Source organism: Monodelphis domestica, chromosome 3, assembly GCF_027887165.1.
Source record: "Monodelphis domestica isolate mMonDom1 chromosome 3, mMonDom1.pri, whole genome shotgun sequence".
NCBI lineage: Eukaryota > Metazoa > Chordata > Mammalia > Didelphimorphia > Didelphidae > Monodelphis > Monodelphis domestica.
In genome coordinates, this window is record NC_077229.1 from 119,482,826 (window position 1) to 119,496,597 (window position 13,772).

The following is a 13,772-nucleotide window of genomic DNA, read 5'->3' on the forward strand; positions in this document are numbered from 1 at the left end:
ACTTTTCCTGAGCTTTGAGTCATTAAAATTCTCCTAGTTCACTTTTTTCTCTAATGAACAGCCATATGGCTGTAACTTTCCTTCTTCTGGTCTTGTAAAATCATTTTTTTTAAAACTGAGAATGGGACTTTACATTTTCCCCACAAGCTTCATTTCTTTGGATTCATTCTATTGTGACAGTTTTCAAGCTCTTTATGGATCTTGCCATTGAACCCATTAATTGTCTCACAGATTCATGTTATCTACAAATCTGATGGGCATAATATCTCTTCCTTCATCCCAGTCAGTAAAGAAAATTTCGAACATTACAGGACCAAGGACAGACAATGAAGGCATTTGATTAGCAACATCCTTGCAGAATCTGCTATCAGGACATGGATCAGTCAACAACAAGCATTGATCTTAATCAATGTCAATTATGTGCCAGATCTATGCTAATTTCCAGGTGAGGAAGAAAGGCAAAAAGATGGTGTTCAAAGGAAGGACTTCCAGGTAAACATGGCAGCAGTCTAGATGCAGGAATCTTCCTCTCCCCACCACCTACAGATACAGACTACCTCAAAAAGCAAAAAAAAAAAAAAGTCATATGAATGAAGGGACTCTACAGTAGGGCACATCATTGAAGGTAAATGGGATTTGGGCATTTCCACACCATATGGGGGAGAAAAAGCTTCCACCAAAACACGAACTGATCCACCATCCCCCACTCCACCTAAGGAGTCAGAGTGAGAGCCAACAAGCACTAGAATCAGTGAGTGAGCAAGGGGCACCACTGTAGTGAGTGAGGGGCACCACTGGGTGCCAGTTGACTGAAACTACCAAGGACCTACCCCTGAGAGCAACTAGACCTGAGGCCCCAACAGGCTGAGGAACCCAGACTGTGGGTACTGGCAGGAATTTAGCACAGAGAGTGGCAGCAAACAGCAGAAGCTACAGAGACTCAAGATCTGGCCTCAGACAAAATCCTTGCTCCATAGCTCCACACACAGATAGCCTGCCCATCTCACTCAGATTTCTAACTGGAAAAGGAAGGAAAAACCACCACAGTAATGGCAAACACTGCCCAGGAACAACAACTTCCCAACACCAAGAATAACAAGAGGAAGGCATTGACCCTGGATAATTTTTATGTAGGAAAAATATAGACTACAGAGGAAATAGAAGAGGAGGACATACAAATAAATGCATCCAAACCATCCCAAAAAATGAAAATTGGCTACAAGCTCTTGAAGAATTTAAGAATTTAAATCAGAGCTTATTAAAAAGATGAAAGAATTTTGGCAAGAAAAGTAGGAAATAGTACAAAAAGAAAATAATAGCTTAAGGGGCAGGAACTCCCAATTGGAGAAATAACTAGAAACCACAAAAAGCAGGATAGACCAAATCAAAAAGGAAAATCAAAAGATTATAGCGGTAAAATATTATTTAAAGACAAAAACTAGGCAATTGGAAGCCAATGATCTTGTGAAACAGCAAGAATTAATAAACCAAAATCAAAAGACTGACTAGAAAAAATAAAATATGTCACTGATGATGATAGACCATGAAAACTGGTCTCAAAGAGACAATTTGAGAATCATTGGTCTATCTGAAAAACCAGAAAAAAAACAGAAATCTTGACAGCATACCACAAGAAATTATCCTAGAAAACTGCCCTGATGTTCTAGAACAAGGGAGCAAAATAGACATTGAAAGAGTTCATAGAATACCGTCTACACTAAATCCTCAAAAGACAACTCCCAGGAATGTAATTGCCAAATTCTAGAGCCTCCAAGCTAAGGAGAAAATTTTGCAAGAATCCAAAAAGAGACAATTCAGATACCATGGAGCACCAATCAGGATTACACAAGATCTGGCAGCTTCCACACTAAAGGACCACAAGTCTTGGAGTATGATATTCAGAAAGGCAAGAGAATTGGGTCTTCAACCAAGGATCACCTATCCATCAAAACTGACTATATCCTTCCAGGAGAAAGTATGGGCATTCAACAAAATAGAAGATTTCCAAGTATTTGTAAAGAAAAGACCAGAACTAAGTGGAAAGTTTGATATCCAAACACAAAAATCAAGAGAAACATGAAAAGGTAAATAAGAAAGAGAGGGAAAAGGGGGGAAATGGTTTTTTATTCAAACTTTCTTCTTTAATGGCTTCAATAAGATCAAATTATTTATATTAGTATATTGGGAGGGAAGGATAGAATGTGATTCTTCTAACCAAGGAATAATGTTCTAAATTGACAAAATAAAATTTAAAAATATAGAAGAATCAAGGAAATCTCTGAGGATACAAGTTTGAATCACTAGAAGAATGATCATTTCTTCAAGAGAAGTAAGCATATTTGGAGCTGTGGTTTGTTTGGAATGAATCAATGGCCACTATTTTTGCTAAATTAGGCTTGAGGTAAAGAAAATTATGCTGCTGGTATTGATCCCTCTCATTTATTTAGTGATTTAAAGTTTTCAAATTTAAAGATTAAAATTAATATCCAGTAAAAAAGATGGTGCTCAAGAGAAACACAGCATATACACACAATAGACATATATTAATATAAAAATACATGGATGCTTAACATATATAATAAGCATATACTTAGTATACACAATAAAAGAAAACAACCTAATTTTTTGAGGGAGAGCATTCACAGCCAGGAGAACAAAGCAAACCTTCAAATAGATCTATGGAAAGGAACAACATTCATGAGCAAACAAGGAATACAGTACCATGGAAGATAAACAATTGGTTTTTAAATTTTTTCTAAAGTTTTTCCCCCAACAAATAAATTGGAAGCAAAGCTTAAAAGGGAAACAATTAAAGATGAGGAAATTTTTGTTGCAAGTTTCTCTGATGAACATCACAATTCCAAGACATGTAAAGAATTAATGAAAATTTGTTAGAAAAAGCATCATCATTTTCCAGTTGCAAAATGGTCTGAGGGTATAAGCAGACAGTATGCAAGGGAAGAAATCCAAGGTATCTATAGCCATATTTTTTTCAATTCCAAATTGCTATTAGAGAAATTCCATTTAAAGCAAATCTAAGATTCCAACTCACACCTATCAGTTTAATAAATTGATTCCCCAAGAAAAGTAAATTATGAATGTTGGGCATGCTCTGGATCTTAGTCCCTTGGGTAGATAGCATGTTCACATTTCAAGTGATTTGGCCAAGTTCAAATGAACTTGGCTGAGCCATTGTACAAAGTCCTACTCTGTTTGAAGAACACCATATCTTTGATGATAGTTTGATTCAGAGCTGAGTGTGGAGATGTAGTCACTCTTTACTCCTGTGTTCCCTTCTCACTGGCTTAGGTTTTGCTGTTGATTCTAAAGGATGAAACTCAGTCCTCCTTCAGCCTTTTCAGAACAGAGTCAATAAGGTACTCAGTAGATAGAATTCTGGGCCTGGAGTCAGGAAGACGTGAATTCAACTCCAGGCTTAAACATTTCGTAGCTGTGTGACTCTTGACAAGTCACTTAACCTCTTACCTCAATTTTCTCAACGGCAAAATGGGGATAGTACCAACCACTATCTTGCTGGCCTGTTGAGAGATATAAATGATAATTTTTGTAGAGCATAATGCCTGACACATGTTATTTAATTGTTTTTCAAACATGTCTGATATTTATGATACCATCTGAGATTTTTTGGAATAGATACTAGAGTGTTTTGCTATTCTCTTCTCCAGCTCATTTTATAGATAAATAAATGAGATAACAGGTCTAAGTGACTTGCCCAAGGTGACACAGTATCTGAGACCATATTTGAACTCAGGAAGATTCGTTTTCCTGACTCCAGGCCAGGCACTGTGTCCACTTCACCACCAAGCTGCCCATCTAGCACATAGTAGGTGCTATATAAATGTTCCTTTCCTTCCCTTTCTAAGCCCTCAAGATTATAACCTAGCTGGCTTCATGTCTAATACTCATTTACCTAAGTATACTCCTGTTTAATAAATTCCAGTGGCTGTTGTAAAGATTAAAATTTAGGGGAGACTGAGGCAGGTAGAAATTAGTTTCTCCCTGCAAGGAGTATTATATTTTTTAGAGGTTTATTAAGGATTAAGGATTAAAGAAAATACAGGATAAGGAAAACATGCCTAGGCCAGAGGCCTAGACAAGACCTCACCTGCATTATGGAAAGAGCCACGTCTGCTCCAAAACAGAAGTCCAAAAAAAGAGAGCTCAAAAGCCTTTGTAATCAGCTTAAATACCTTCTCAATCTTGCCCACCTCAGAGTTCCGTGAGATTACAAAGCATTTTGGGGAAGTGGAGCAAGGACTTGTGGGGATCGAAGTCCAGAGTTCAAATCTCAATTTTACACTGTCTAATATCTTGAGGATCAGTTACAAAATCCTCTGTTTTGCAATTAAAACATTGATTATTAGACTCCCTAAATGTTTCTCCAATCTTCTCAAACCTCTTCCATGCACTCTATGACCTAGGTATACAGGTCTACTTACAGGTCCTCAAGCAAAATGTATATGATGCTTTCTCCATGCTTTGGCACTAGTTTTCTGACATGCCTGAGAAGCTTTGCTCCCTCATTTCCCTAGCTTCCTTTAAGTACTTTTGCTCAAATACTACCTTCTGTATGAGACCTTTTCTAGTACCTCCCTTCTTATAGTTCATTCCCCTCTCACAATACTTTCCATCACCTCTACATAGATCTTATTCATACCTAATTATATGTTGATTCCTAAAGTGAAATCTATATTTCTTCAGGACAAAGATTGTAATTTTCCCCTTCTGTGTATCCCCAGAGCTTAGCCCAATGCCTGGTGTGTTTGTTGTGGTTCAGTCATTTTTCAATCATGTCTGACTCTTTGTGACCCCATTTGGTGTTTTCTTGACAAAGATGCTAAAGTGGTTTGACATTTCCCTCTCTAGATCACTTTACGAACTGAGGAAAAGAATGTTAAGTGACTTCCTCAGGGTCTCAGAGCTAGTTAGTGTCTCAGACTGTATTTTAATTTTGGAAAATGAGTCTTCCTGATTCCAGCTCTGTACTTTCTAAACTGCACCACTTCGCTGCCCATACCTGGCATCTAGTAGTCATCAATGGTTGTTCACTGACTTACTCAATGTCCATTAACCACTATCTATACATGACAAGAATACTTTTTTTTATAATATTCTCTCACCATCCTAATCGATCTAATCTAATCTGGATGCTTGTCAGCTTATCTATGTCCTTACAAAACTCCAGATATGATCTGGCCAAGGCATAGAACAGCAGAACCATCTCCTCCATAGTCTCACATGGTACACCCCCTTAATGTAGTCTAAGGGCATACATATTTATAGGTTATCCTCTATAATACTGTTGATGCTATTAAAGGTATAATCCAATAAACTCTAGATTCAACTAAATTCCAAACCCAACTTCAACCATTTTCCAAATTCTCCTAACTGTATTCTCACCCATCCTACTTTCTTCATGAACTATATGTTCATGAAGCTGGAATGAGAGAGTTTGACAAGCCCTTTGCTGACATCCAGATATACTATATCCAGTAGTCCCTTGTTTTAAAACTCATGAAATTCTATAGTAAAAGGCAATGAGGTTAGTGTGGCATGACATGCTTAATGAGCCCATAGTTATTTCCACTGATCAATGCTTATCACAAATCATAGCTTTAATAATGCATTCTATCATTTTGCCAGGAATAGGAATCAATTTCTCTCACCTGTAGTTTAAACCATTTTCCATCTTCTACTTTTTTCTATTTTTTTTTAAATATAGGCTTTTGCATGTTTCCAGTACTAAATAACTTCCCCTGGTCTCTGACTAACAATTGTAGGAGAAGATAAATGATCTCATTTTCAGTGAAAGAATGGCATTCACCAGGAGTGAATGTTTGCAAACTTGCATTTCTGTAAGTTGACCACATTGACACAAATGACAAAGGATTTCCCTCCTAATATAGAGAAAGGGATGTAATTGCCTTGCTAATTTGACTTAGATAGCTGGGCCCTTCAGCCCCCTCCCCCCATCCATGTCAGTGTCAAAGAAAGTGCTTTAATTTATACACATTTATAAGGAATTTAAGACTTTTGCAAACAAATTCCCCATTTCTAGACAATTATTTGAGAATATCATTTGATTAGTGTCATTAATCATGTTATACAATATATTCATGTTGAATTAATAATATATGTTAATATTTTATAATTATATTTATTAATCTCGTCAGCCAATGCTACCCATTTTGTTTGTTTCATCAAAATATTCAATTATTAACCGTCTAGTACTAGACAACGCAGTTCCATCAAAGATGTACAAGATTAGAACTTTGCCTGAAGGAGACTGAGGAGACTGCCTCACATATATGAAATGTTTAATAAACGTTTGCTACACTTGTTGTTGAGTTTTTAATTAACAGAAAGAAAAGAATTGGGACACAAATAAATATGATGGAATCATAGCTGAAGTGCATAGGAAAAAGCCCAACAAAATGTTATGAGTTATCTGAGGAGGGTCTGTGGACAGATTCACTTACATAAAACATGAACTGTCTATTTCAAAATCAAAAGCCAAATTGTGGCTAGCCTTGAATGCCAGGTTAAGGAACCTGGACTTCGTTCAATAGAAACTAGAGCCACTTAAAGGCTTTATTTATTTATTTTATTTTGTTTTTGGAAGTGAGTAAAATGTTCTTTGAAAATGAGAAACATGATTCTGGGAATTGTATAGATGGAAATAGGGGCAAAATTTGGAGAAAGGGAGACCTGTTAGGAGACAAATAAAAAAAAAGAAAAAAGAAAAGAAAAGGAGGCAGCAGCTAGGTGACTCCATGAATTGAGAACCAGGTTTAGAGATGGGAGATCATGGGTTATAATCTGGCCCTGGATACTTCCTACCTATGTCATCCTGGACAAGTCACTTAACCTCCATTGTCTGACCCTTACTGCTCTTTTGCCTTAGAAACAATGCAGAGTAGTAAATTTCTACAAGATGAGGTAAGAGTTTATTTAAAAAAAATACCTGGAAGGTAGACAAGAGACCTAGAAAGGAGTAAAAATGTCTTGGAGAGAGAAAAAGTAGGTTTCATGGAAATATAGTGAAAAGAGAATTAAAGTAAGGCAGAATAGATTGGAATCAATGAATAATTTGGGATTTCAGAGTTAGAAGAGACATCCATGTCCAAGTGTCCAAATTACTCAATTGATTATGTTATAAAATTCCTTTAATGAAGAGAAATAAACTACTATCTAGTGTACTCCATCACACACCTGGGCACAACTGTATTCATTAGGAATAATTTCCTTATATCAAGTCAGAAATTCCTTCTTTTTTGGCAACTTTTGACAATTTTTCCTTGTTCTTGCACTCCAGGGTTAAAACTTAATCCTTCTTTCACATGAAACCATGACAATACCTATTATGCTCTTTTCTGAGTCTTCCTTTCTCCATGCTATCAATTCCCAGTTCTCTCAAGACATCCTCCAGTGGCACGAACTTGAAATCTTTCACCATCTTGGATACTTTCTTCTGTATATTGTCCATGTTATCAAGTCATTCCTAAATTGACACCCAGAATTAAATATAACATTCTACATTTGGCCTAATTTGGCCATAGTTCTGTGATGCTATCTCCTCCTTCTTCCCAGAAGTTTTGTCTTCTTATTATTCAAGAATCTATTTGTTTTTTGTGCTACCACAGATCATTTTTGACTCCTAGTCAATTAAAATATGGGACAGTCCATTAAAAGTCCCAGATTGTGTTCACTAAAACATTAACAATACCTCCTCAATCTTGCACTTGTAAAGATTATTTCTAGAGGCTAATATCTCTTTATATATATAATTTATATTTATTATTATATAATTTATATTATTTTATTTTTTATTTATTTAATTTATATTATATATTATATATTAATATATATTTATATAATTCTATCTTATTATATTTAGCCAGGCCTCTAGCCTGCCAGTATCTTTTTTGAAAAGATTTTAACTCCCTTCAGCATGATTACTGTTTCACAACTTTATGTCATTTGTAATTTAATGACTATGTCTTTAAGTAATAAATAAAAAATATTAACATCATAAAGCCAAGCATAGTCTGATGGTACTACACTAAAGGTCATTTTCCATGGTGGCATCAAGTCATCAACAAGTTTATTAAACAGTTAGATAGAGGCATCATAATTATAGTTAACCAGTTTACTCTTTGAGTCTAGCCATTCACTCATATCTCACTATAAGCATTTCTTTGTGTCTGTTATAAAGGAACTGCATGTGAAAATCTATAGAATGATTTGCTAAAATATGAAAGGTCATCTCTGGAATTTTCATCATCTACTAACAAAAAGGGAATGAATGCTAAATATGACCTGTTCTTGATGAAGCCATGTTAGTTTTATGATCTCTACTTCCTTTACATTAATTATACATTCTAGAATTTGAGCAGAAATCATTGTTAAGCTTCTAACTTGAATTTTATCAAATTTTAGACTCTATTTCATTTCTCTTAAAAAAATAGAAAAATGATCCTGAACAACTTGAAGGAATTTACGAGAAAAAACATCCACATTCAGAGGAAAAACTGTGGGAGTAGAAACACAGAAGAAAAACAACTGCTTGAATACATGGGTCAAGGGGATATGACTGGGAATGTAGACTCTACGTGATCATCCTAATGCAAACACCAACAACATGGAAAATAGGTTCTGATCAAGGACACATGTAATATCCAGTGGAATTGCGCATCGGCTATGGGAGGGTTGGGGAGGGGGGGAAGGGAAAAATGTGATTCTTGTAACCAAGGAATAATGTTCTAAATTGACTAAATAAATTAATTTAGAAAACACAATGGACAATTTATAAGCTTAAAAAATAGGAAAAAAAACACATTTGTCCTTTTCCAGACTTCTGATATTTTGCTTATTTAGAGAATGGTGATAATAATGATATATTACCATAATCTTTATATATATATATATATTTGATATATAGATATCAAATTTCTGTAAAATTTATCTTAGATAAAAGATGTCTATTTGAGAATAAATTCAAATGCCATTTTGTTTCAAGATGCTAAACTGAATTTAACATTGGGTATCTACTGATAGTCTATCATTGTTTACCAAATAATGTTAAGATGACCCGGGAAGGTTATGGTGGGAAAAGAGAGAGAAATAGATAAGTACAAACATAAGCATTGAAACAGACACCTTGCTGCAGTGATGCCAGAGACTCCCGAACTCTGATATAATAGAAAGAATAGACTAGAAAAAGGCTTAAAGAGCATTGTCAAGGATTTAACTTATCACTGACTTTTAACAGAAAAATAGTCGTTACCCAAAGCCTTTGATTTTCTCTCTGTCCAAGACCTCCAATAGTCCAGCAGAACTGTCTAAAGCACAATTCCTTAGAACCAGGGATACATCAAGTACAAAGAAACAGAAACATTGCACCACAGGGAAAAACATTCAATTCCAGTCCCTTATAATCACACTACACTGGTACAAAGAGGTCTCTCCTATTTCATGAATTCTGAATATGCTTTGTGTTGTGTACCTCTTTGGCAACCTTGTAAAGCCTATTCCTACTTTTCAAAATATTTTTAAAGGCATAAAATAAAATGCAAAGTAATACAATGGAAACCAACTATATTGAAATAAAGATGTATTTTTTCCATGCAAGATCAGAGATTCCTTAAAAATCTATCCATAGAATCTCTGAGTGTCTATGGAACCCCAGTAAAAAGTCTTTGCCCCAAGTAAAAAGTCTTTGCCCCATTTCTTTCCTTTATGCACCTACTCTGTACACACTACTAGTATCAGGCAGCCTGAAATACCAGCCTAAGGGATAATCTTCTCCTTGTTCTTATCTGTTTCCATCAAGATGACTATTTGGGAGAAAGACTAAAGCAGTCTTTAAAGCTATAGTCCATAGCTACTTGTCAGTCCCAAGGTTGAGCTATCCTGCCCTCTCCCCACCTCCTTACTGTACTAATAGTCAATCATTCCATCAAGAAGATATTTGCTGAATATCTATTGTGTGTCCCCTTTTTAATGAAGCTAAAGACTTCATTGGTAAGAGAAAATTCCCACTGAATAACTTTATTAGATAGAGTTAAGCAGCCCAAAATAATGGAAATGAGGAGTAAATTGCTTGAAAACTGAAAAACTGATGGTATTTCCCTGAGATTAAACTCAATCTCAAGTAGAATTCTCATTTGAAGAGAAGGGTTGCTATTTTCACTCTTACATAATTATGTGACTGTTAATATCTTCCTCCTATGCCTTTGTCATATTTGTTTCTCATTTCTTAAATATCTTTGCAAAGCCCTGGTTTCTTTGGCACTGGTTAGTCATCTTTTGAAGATTGTGGGATCCCATTTGGCTTCTATACAAAGAGTATTTCAGAGCCTAGAGAAAAAGAGAGCTTGTTTCAATTGTTAGTGTATGTGTGTGTGTATGTGTGAGTGTGTGTTGTGTTTCCTGACATATCTTTTCCTGTCTGCCACACAGGCTAACTGGATGCATCACAGCATCACTGGAGAAGAATTTTTGTTTTCTTAAAGATACTTATATGTTCTTGCAGGAAAAAAATGCCCTAAATTGTAGAAAATCAACCTTTTACCATGTTCTGTCCTCATGGAGAAGAATATCCACTTCCATCAGGGGCTCATTGGTTAAACCAGACCCATGCCAAATGTAATCAATCATGTCAAAATGAAGAACAGCACTTTGCCAGCCAGGGACCACTGGTCAGCATATATGTATGCATCAGAGAGAAGGGTTCCATTGTTTCAAAGGGTCTCAAAATTTTAACCTCTTTTTTAGAATTTGAAGAAAAACTACATATGCATATGTATGTACTTGTGTGCATGTTATATATATATTTACATGTATAATCTATATTTATACACATACATAATATGCACATATGTATTTAGATACATATGTATGAATATATATTTATCTATTGGCAGAAAGGTGGTACTGTGGATAGGTCTGGAGTCAAGAAGATCTGAATTAAAATTCAGACAGATTCTTATTAGCTATACAATCCTCAGCAAGCCACTTGGCCTCAGTTTGCCTCAGTGTCTTCATCTGTAAAATAAGGATAGTAGTAGCACCTACCTCCCTGAATTGTGAGAATCAAGTGAGAGAATAATTGCAAAGTATTTATCTCATAGTAAGTACTATATAAATGTTAGCTATTACTGTTATGTGTGAATTTATATACAAATATCCTAAAGGAAGTCAGGAATTAGGAGCAGTAGGTATAAGTTGCAAAGACATAAATTTAATTCAGCTTAATAATCTGATAAATTTTTAAATCTTTAACAAATAAAGTTATCCCCAAATGGAATGGAATACTTTGGGAAAGAGCAAGTTCTCCCTCATAGCAGATCTTCAGGCAGAGTTTGGGTGATCATTTGTCAGCATTGTTGCTGAAGGCATTTATGTATAGGTGAGTGTTGGACTACATTATACCACTTATGAAGTTCCTTCTACAATTGCATGATTTTATAATTTCATGATGCTGAGATAATTTTACGTGGAAATTCCTACAAATGTTGGAATAAAGGTATAGCCAGCTTTTGTTTATCCTGTTGCACCTACTATACAGCTAAAGGGCTGAAAACATGAGGAAGAGAAAGGAGATCAAGGTTGTTTTCAATATATGAAGTGTTTATCATACAGTTAGGAAAAAAAAAAACTTATTCTCTTTTATTGAGAGGAAAGATCTGATGATTAGATTAAGTTCTAGATGGACTCAATATGAAGAAAAAATGTTTCCTTAGATGCCCAGTGATGGAACTGGTTGAATTATTAGATACTTCACTGTTGCTGGATATATTCAAATGATGTCATATGAGCTGATAGTCATCTTGACACCATGCCAGGGATGTTGTAGGAAAGATGCATGCTTGGACCAGGTCCCTTCCAAAGCTAAGAATATGATCTTGTGAAGTGATGCTCCTATGGTCGTTTTCAAGAAGTGGATGCTACCTGATTTTCCTCAAAATTATAGTTGTGTGCTAGCATGACAACAGGGCAGCAGGGAAGATAGGTACCCATTGGCTTCAGGGAAGACCCTACTCCTCCCATACATCATTCCCATCAGCCTGTAGAGATGACTGAAATTCATACCATTCCTAAAATCACTTGTTTGGGTTAAGGAAGTAAAAATGGAAAAAAATATATATATATGTTTAAAACACAAGCAACCCTTAGTGTAACATATTCATTGATTGTCAGTGTTTGCTATATAATTTTGAATAGTATCTGAAAGTATCAAAGTTTTTACCTTCATGAGTTCCCAAGATAATGAGGCAAGGAATAGGGGCAGGAGGAAAGCAGGACCAGAGTTTTCCAGGATAACAGTTAACCAAAGTCACACTAGGGATAAGGCTTGTCAGATTTGGAAGGGATCCTAGGAATCATCTAATTTGACTCCCAACTCACTTCAATTGTATAAATCAGTCATCTGAAACCTGGAGAGGTCAGCTGCTTTTTCCCAAAGAACACAGGTAGTAAGAAGCAGAACTTGGATTTAGAACCTCAATTCTTTGTTTCTGGCAACTTTCTCTACATTACATGGTAGATACTAGTGATTCCTGATGACTATAGCCTGTCTTGTAATAAATCTGATTCTGGTCTAATGTCAAAATGTACTAAAAATACATTCATGCTGTCTAGAATTTGTTACACCACAGTCTATAAAATATAATTAATTGGCTTGATTGCCTCATATTCCATGCTTTGGGAAACCATGTATTACATGAACTTGGAGAGTGACTCAGATTCTAGCAGGGGAAAAGCAGATGAGTGTGTTAGCTATAGCTAAACAAAACCCTGAAGCTATTCTGTACACATTCAGCTCATGAATAGCCTCATGTGTGCTAGTTATTCCTGCTCAGATAGTTAACAATACTTTATTGCTCTAGTCTGGCAAAATTCCTCACTATCAAATAATACGGTTGAACAAAATATTTGGTGTTTGTTCAGTTGTTTTCAGTCATGTGTGACTGTTTGTGACACCATTTTGGAACATTCTTGGCAAGGATACTAGAGTGGCTTGTGATTTCCTTCTTTAGCTCGTTTTATAGATGAGGAAACTGAGGCAAACAGGGTTAAGTGACTTGTCCAGGGTTACTCTGCTAGTAAGTGCCTAGGCCAGATTTGAACTAAAGAAGATTAATGAGTCTTCCTAATTCTAGGTACACTATGTAATTGCACCAACTAGCTGCCCCCAAATATTTTGTTAAATCTCTTCTATCTTCAAATCCTATGATCTTAAGACCAAGACATGGAATTATCCCTTTATCTTTTCATGAATAAGCCCTTGATGTTCATATTAACCAAATTTCACCAAGATAGAAATGTTTAAGAGATAAGAAAAAGGAGTGCAAGACATAGCAGAGCAGTGCTATTTGCATATATTCATACTCTTTTTTTACATTCAAGGCCTTTCACAACTGGTACTATCATACATTTTCACATTTATTCAAAACCATACACTGTATTACAAACAAATTGGATTACCTGCCATTCTTTGGATAATTTTCATACTTTTTGCTTCTCATGTCTTAACTCATGCTGTTTCCTATGTCAAAGATTCTCTCCTTCCCATTCTACCTATTGATTTTTCAGAGTCCTGTTTGTTTTGAAGTAGACCTAATCTTTTGAAAGATCTTTCATGCCTCTTTTCCATTTCCTTCCTAATCCTTTGGATTTGATGTGGTTATAAAACAATAACATCAAATGAATTTTTGCCAAGGAAGATATTGGTCTAACAAACTATTTAG